Source organism: Zea mays, chromosome 1 (genome assembly GCF_902167145.1).
Source record: "Zea mays cultivar B73 chromosome 1, Zm-B73-REFERENCE-NAM-5.0, whole genome shotgun sequence".
NCBI lineage: Eukaryota > Viridiplantae > Streptophyta > Magnoliopsida > Poales > Poaceae > Zea > Zea mays.
Genome location: NC_050096.1, coordinates 45,870,537 through 45,877,913, shown reverse-complemented (window position 1 = coordinate 45,877,913; position 7,377 = coordinate 45,870,537). Strand labels below are relative to the sequence as shown.

General features: G+C 42.8%; 1 long non-coding RNA gene across 1 annotated transcript; it reads left to right on the top strand.

Moving 5' to 3' along the window:
- The first annotated feature begins 612 nt into the window (after positions 1 to 612).
- Positions 613 to 2,176, top strand: LOC103634512 (uncharacterized). Its single transcript, XR_002266659.2, has 2 exons — positions 613 to 1,200; positions 1,472 to 2,176. It is a non-coding gene; the product is annotated as an uncharacterized lncRNA (long non-coding RNA).
- Positions 2,177 to 7,377: the final 5,201 nt, after the last annotated feature.

Here is a 7,377-nt window from a genome sequence, read left to right as displayed (position 1 = left end):
CTGTCATCGGGCGCACCGGACAGTCCGGTGCACACCGGACACTGTCCGGTGCCCGATTTCTTTCCTTAAACGGCGCAGTCGACCGTTGCAGATCTGGGAGCCGTTGGCGCACCGGACAGTCCGGTGCACACCGGACAGTCCGGTGCCCCCTTCCGACCGTTGGCTCAGCCACGTGTCCCGCGCAGATCGCGCGGCCGACCGTTGGCCCGGCCGACCGTTGGCTCACCGGACAGTCCGGTGAATTTTAGTCGTACGCCGTCGGTGAATTCCCGAGAGCGACCACTTTGCTCGAGGTAGCCTGGCGCACCGGACACTGTCCGGTGCACCACCGGACACTGTCCGGTGCACCACCGGACAGTCCGGTGCTCCAGACCGAAAAAGCCTCTTGGCTGAACACAGCCAACTCCCCTCTTTTCTTCTTCTTCCTGTTTCTGATACTTAGACAAGTATATTAGTACACAAAACCAATGTACTAAGACATGGAAACATATCTTTGCTCCTGATTTGCACTTTGTCCATTCATGGGCATAGATTTACATTTAAGCACTTGTGTTGGCACTCAATCACCAAAATACTTAGAAATGGCCCAAGGGCACATTTCCCTTTCATGAGTTAAATCGGAGATCGACAAATTAAGTGGGTTTATGAGTTACAAGTTGATGTTGTTGAACAACTAAACAAAACTGGTTTTTTTCTCCTACACATGGCAACTCTGCGGGGCATTTGATTATCTCTTGAAGGGGAAGCCTAAAATAGAATTTGAATGTCCTGGATCATTTTGTATGCTAATTTTAACAAATTTGTTTGTTGTAAAGGAAGCTCCAGACAGAGAAGGCACCGACGGCACTAGGACCTAATTCTCTGGCCATCAAAGCAAACACTGTCCAGTTAACTGGTCATAGCATTTTTTTACAATAACAGATAGGTTCATCACTATTATATAGAATATTGTTGGGTCGTATCAGATCTCTTGAGCAATAAAATAATCACTTTCTTCTCCTTATTCATTCATGGTCTTAGTTTTTTTTCATTTGCTAACAGTAGTTTGCTGAGAGTCGAGATTATAGGAGCCATGGATAAGACAGAGAGCTGCTGGTGGTAGATCTAATGGTGATGGATCCAAGAAGACGGAGAACATGTGATCGACCTAAGGCAGTTTCAGCTCCAGAGGCAAATACTGAACTTCAAGTAAATATTGATGTATGTTGAATGAACTTGTTACTTATGGTACAGTTTGTTACTATGACATGATCTTTTTAGATGTTAATAAGATAAGCTTAGAATAGAGTTAGTCTTCGTACATTCAATATTTCACATAAGCTCTACGTTTTGTGAATTACATCCTACATCCACGTAGACTTCACGATAAATCCTCTCATTCTTGTCCGCCATGGTCAAAAAGGAAGCCCATAATACCATAAAGCAAACTCGACAGTATCGCTAACTTGTGCATATCCTTTTTTTATTACAGAAAGAAAGGTCCATTACTCATGCAAATGCTAAGAGCAAGAGTGAAAAGTTCCCTCCCCTCGTGCGGTTGGTGTCTCCTGGATGCTTCAGTACCCTTTTCCTCTGTACTCTTTTAATGCTCCTGGTGGTATATATGGAATCAAACATTTTCGAAGGTGAATAACGAGTAAGTTCTACAGTTCCATTGATACGATAGTGACATAAAAGCTCAAATGTTTGTAATATTTTTCTTTTGTGCTAAACATTTTTGAATCATGCATTCTGCGGTGGGTTCAATGTGACAAATGTGAATGCTAGCAACACCAAATTTGTGCTCTATTTGATGGAAGAAGGAATGATGAAGGACAAGCCGAATATACTTGTCCCAATTGCTACGTTGAGGAGGTCAAATGTGGGCTGCGCAAACCTTTATCATAGTGTGTTGTTCTTGGGGGCAAAAGATTTGCCAAGAACTGTTCTTAGTGATCATATAGAAGATCGGCTATTTAAACGACTTAAGCAGTGCTGGCAAAAGTATTGATGAGGTTAGTGATACCATGCAGCTGCTGCAGGAGAAACAAGATCATGCTTCAAATGTCTATCTATCTGTTCGCTTGTTAATTCGAGATGTATTTGAGACTGAGTGTATACTATTTTGCGAGGGATGCACACTATGAACAATGCTAACATCTTGGAATTCGATATCACCACCATGCTTTGTTTTTCATACTTGGTATCTAACCATAGACTTTGTTTGTATTGGTCGAACAAAGAAGGTAGCGATAATTACGTCCGAAAGTCTGTTTCCGTTATTATATGCCGTTGCAACGCACGGACACCTAACTAGTTTTTTTTTTGAGATTATGGTATGCCCGTCGGGCAGCTTCGCCATTTCGGTATCCTACAGTCGGTACTCGCTAGTTTAGCATTCTCCTCGTCGTTCGCTCGCTGGAATAGAAGCATTCACGCTTAATTCTGCGGTAACCACGTATGCGGGCCGAAAATGACTGTGTTGCCCTTCGGTGTCATAATACTACTCCCGGTTCCCCACTCCTCGCTCCAGTTTCGTCCTCACCGTTCGCCCGACATTGAGGAAACGAGAAGAGGGTAGCCTCACCGATTGCGAGAGAAGAGTCTCGCCGGTCGTCGTGCAGCTATGGATGAAGACGCATTGCCACCTCTCGTCTACATCACTTGCTTCTGCTCCAACAGGAGCACTTGCTACCACCGCCGGTGCACTTGTGAAGGTTGTCCTGTATCTTTCAGCCGACGTCGCCATTGTCGCAGAGGCTGAGGTACGTGAGGCGCCGCAACCGGCCGATGCTGGACGGTATGCTCCCGGAGAGCTGGTTTCGGTTGAGGCTAAGCTTGAGGTACCTGAGGTTGCCGATGGCCGGAGAGATCGTCATGTCGAGGCCGAGGGAGGAGAGCCACAGGGACGTGAGACGTGACGTGCCAGCGGGTGCAGCTCACGCGGATGTCATGAGGGAAGAGTTGAAGAATGAATAAGAGGGCATCAATGTCTTTAACCTGCGTTGTTAGTGGAGGAAGCTTCATCGCCAATGGTACCAATCTAGCGACATCACGGTGCGGGATATCAAAACGGCAAAGTCGCGCGACGGGAGCATCAAAATCGCAAAAAATAATCGCGGTGTGTGGGTTGGAAGATATTAGATATCTCTGATTGCACTCCTAGGCTATCTTTTGTTGATCGCGTAAAATAGAGACGTATTACTATGGATGATATTGTTTAACACTATTTACAAAGTAAAGTCTAAAAGAGGGGATGAGGTATGGGATATACTAGAGACGGTCTTAAACCATCTCCAATAGTTATGTGAATTTAGCATATTAAATTATATATTTAAAAAGTTGCTAAAACACTTTAAGTAGTAGAAAAATGTTTGTGCTTAAAAAAAGTGAGCGTGCTTTCTATTTTTAATTGATCCGGTGGCAAAAATCAATATCAACAACATTCCATGACATCTTGGGAGGTCGAAGCTGTCGATAGAAGACCATATAGTCGCGACGATGACGTGGTGCTCTGACCGTGCCTCGATATAAGTGGTTGTCTAGCAGTGATTGCGTCAAGACGTCTAACCGTTGGAGATGGATTTATGGTCAGCAGGATAATGGAATGGCACGAAATGGTGGCCAAAGTATGGTTTTCGTTATGAATTTAGCACCAAAATTGATTTAGGGATTCTCAACGAAGTTGATAAATGTAGGGATGAAATTAGATTTTGTAGGGAGTTTATAAATTTAGGAATTTTTTTACATAAATGTTGGAGAAGAGTTTTATCAAAAACCTCTTAAAGTTATATTTAGGGAGTTGTTATTGATTGGCCTTCGGCAAAAGCCAATCATTTTGCTGAAGCTTCCACCAACATTTTTTAGCATTTCAGGCATCCGAAACTAACATTATGTGTCACTAGGTGTTATGAAACTAGTCTTTGGCTCTTTGACACACCCAGTTTTAGAAGGCAAACCGAATGCGAACCATGTACGTGCCAGGATCAGAAATTCACATGACAGCGATTATATAACTGAACATCATCACACATGGGTCAAATAATAACGTAACGAGGTATTAGTTGATTACATCGTGATGTCCGAGACATCCACATAGTCGTAAACATAGATAAAAGTGTGAATACGAAACGTAGTAAAATACGGCCTTCACATGCAGCCGACTGGGGATTAACCGTTAACCCACACCTAGAACTCATCATAGTCTTGGAACTCCTAGAAATCCTCCGCTACGCCCTCATATTCTCTTGAGCAGGGGTTGCAATATGAACAACCTGGTGTTTTGGTGTTTTAATCAAGGGTGAGTACACATCAACGTACTCAGCAAATGTCCTGTTTGGCTAAGGTGGACTAGTTGTATGTGGGGTGAAGCTCAAAGCCGTTGTTTTTAGTTGATCAGGTATTTATTACTAGTAAAGAGCCAAGTTTTAGCAATAACCCAAAGTTACTAACTGAAAGGTACTCCCTACCAGAATTCATAGTCATGATCATCATCATTAAAACCATCATCGTCATCACCATTCGTAGCCATAGTATCTTTAATCAAATGAACTCTCAAGGTCGCTCATAACCGTGAGCACGGCTGATATATCAGTTCCTAACCCTCTGCAGAGGTCGCACATTTTACCCACGAGCCGCAATTCCCTCTCTAGCCCGGGTTTGCAAGACCCTTGTTCACTCTCGATGTAAGCGGCTAGTGATTCACTATGAAGCCTTTACAAAGATTCCACGAAGGTATAGCCGGTTGTTAGGTTTCCTAAATGTACTGGACTCCTCACCAAGGGACAAACCACCCTTGGCAGAGCGAGTCCCGTACACCGAGCCCCATTGACGGCACAACGACAAAGCAGACTACACATCGGTTCCTCTAATTAATTAGCTAAGGACGTCTCATTCCACCCTCATGATTGTATTGTTATCCCGGGTGATTATCCAATGAACAAGTCCTTAGGGAGAGGTACTCAAGAAACAGCTCGAGCCCCCTTAAATATCACAATGCCATAATCATATCCAAAAGTAACATTGTATCATAAATAGTCTCATCATGTTCATTGATTAGAGTAGAGCGCTAGCATAAAGCTATTCCAGAAATAATCCAACCTAAATATGTAAGCAAGGACAGGATAAATAAAAGACTAGTAAATCCTTAAGTATTAGTTGTGTATGAAAGTCGCCTAGAGGGGGGGTGAATAGGCATAATCTGAAATTTACAACTTAAAACACAAGCTACGAGCCGGGGTTAACGTAAAAATTAAACCCGAGTCCGGGAGAGAGGGTACAACAAATCAAAATGGAAATCAAGCGAATGAACACGGTGATTTGTTTTACCGAGGTTCGGTTCCAAAGAACCTAATCCCCGTTGAGGTGGTCACAAAGACCAGGTCTCTTTCAACCCTTTCACTCTTTCAAACGATCACTTAGACCGAGTGAGCTTTCTCCTTAATCAAATGGGTCACTTAGACCCCGCAAGAACCACCACACACTTAGGTGTCTCTTGCTTTGATTACAAGTCACTTGGGAACAAGAATGAGGAAGGAAGAAAGCGATCCAAGCACAAGAGCGCAAAAGAACACGAACAAACACTCTCTCAAGTCACTAGGTGATTGGAATGAGTTTGGGACTTGGATAGGTTTTGATTCTTTTGATTTGTGTCTAGGAGTGAATGCGCTAGCTCTTGTATTGAATGAAAACTTCAGAAGACTTGGATGCTTGGAGTTGTGGTGCTTGGGGGTATTTATAGCCCTCAACCACCAACAAGTCGTTGGGGAAGGCTGCTGTCGATGGGCGCACCGGACAGTCTGGTGCGCCGCCACATCACCCAACCATTAGGGTTCGGGAGGAGTCGACAGTTGGAGGTTTTGTCCTCAAGTGGCACCGGACAGTTCGGTGCCACACCGGACATGTCCTGTTCACTGTCCGGTGCACCTCTGACTCAGCGCTCTGACTCTGCCACGCACTGTTCTCCACTGTAGCGCTGTTAGGGCGCCGTTGCAGTCGACCGTTGCGCTAGATAGCCGTTGCTCCGCTGGTGCACCGGACAGTCCGGTGGCACACCGGACAGTCCGATGAATTATAGCGGAGCGTGCCTGGAGAAACCCGAGAGTGGCTGGTTCAGCCCTGTACGGACCTGGTACACCGGACAGTCCGGTGCGCTAGACCACAACACTCTTGGTTTCTTTTGCTCCTTTGTATTTGACCCCTAACTTGAATATTTATTGGTTTGTGTTGAACCTTTATGCACCTGTAGAACATGTATTCTAGAGCAAACTAGTTAGTCCATATATTTGTGTTGGGCATTCAACCACCAAAATTAATTGTGGGAAAAGGTTCCCTTTCAATCTCCCCCTTTTTGTGATTGATGCCAACACAGACCAAAGCAAATATATAAAGTGCAGAAATGAACTAGTTTACATAAAGTAGATGCATAGGTTACTTAGAATTAAATCAATTTGATAATTTCACTAGATATTAATGGATTGCTTTCTTTTATTTAACATTTTGGACCACCTTTGCACCACTTGTTTTGTTTTTGCAAATCCTTTTGGAAAATCTTTTCAAAATCTTTTGCAAATAGTCAAAGGTATATGAATAATATTGCAATAAGCATTTTCAAGATTTGAAATTTTCTCCCCCTGTTTCAAATGCTTTTGCTTTGACTAAACAAAACTCCCTCTGAATGAAATTCTCCTCTTAGTGTTCAAGAGGGTTTTAATAGATACCAATTTTTGAAAATTTTATCTCTACATGTACCAATTGAAAAGATTGTCATAACAAGATTGCAATTGAGGTTTTAAAACAATACCAATTTGAAATATACCAATTTAAAAAAATTTGAAACACAGTTAAGATTAGGTGGTGGTGCGGTCCTTTTGCTTTGGGCTTAATACTTTCTCCACCTTTGGCATTAATCGCCAAAAATGGAGACTTTGAGAGCCCTATTTATATTCTCTCCCCCATTGATAAAAGAAATGTGAGTGAAAGAGTATACCAATCGGAGGGATGACGAAATACCGGCAAAGGGTAGATAATACCGATGGAGTTGAGTGGAAGCGATGTCTTTGCCGAATACTCCATTTCCCTTTCAATCTAAGACTTAATACAAAAGATGCTCATTGAACCATATTAGTCTTAGCTTAGGCACAAGAAGAATAAGAAATATGTATATGTGCCAAATGAAAGAGACATGATCAAGGGTATATAAAATAGCTATGTGTGCAATGTTTCAATCAAAATTCCGAGAATCAAGTATATTTAGCTCATTCCTAAGTTTGCTAAAGGTTTTATCATCTAAAGGCTTGGTAAAGATATCGGCTAATTGTTCTTTCGTGCTAAAATAAGCAATTTCGATATCCCCTTTTGTTGGTGATCTCTCAAAAAATGATATCGAATGTCTATGTG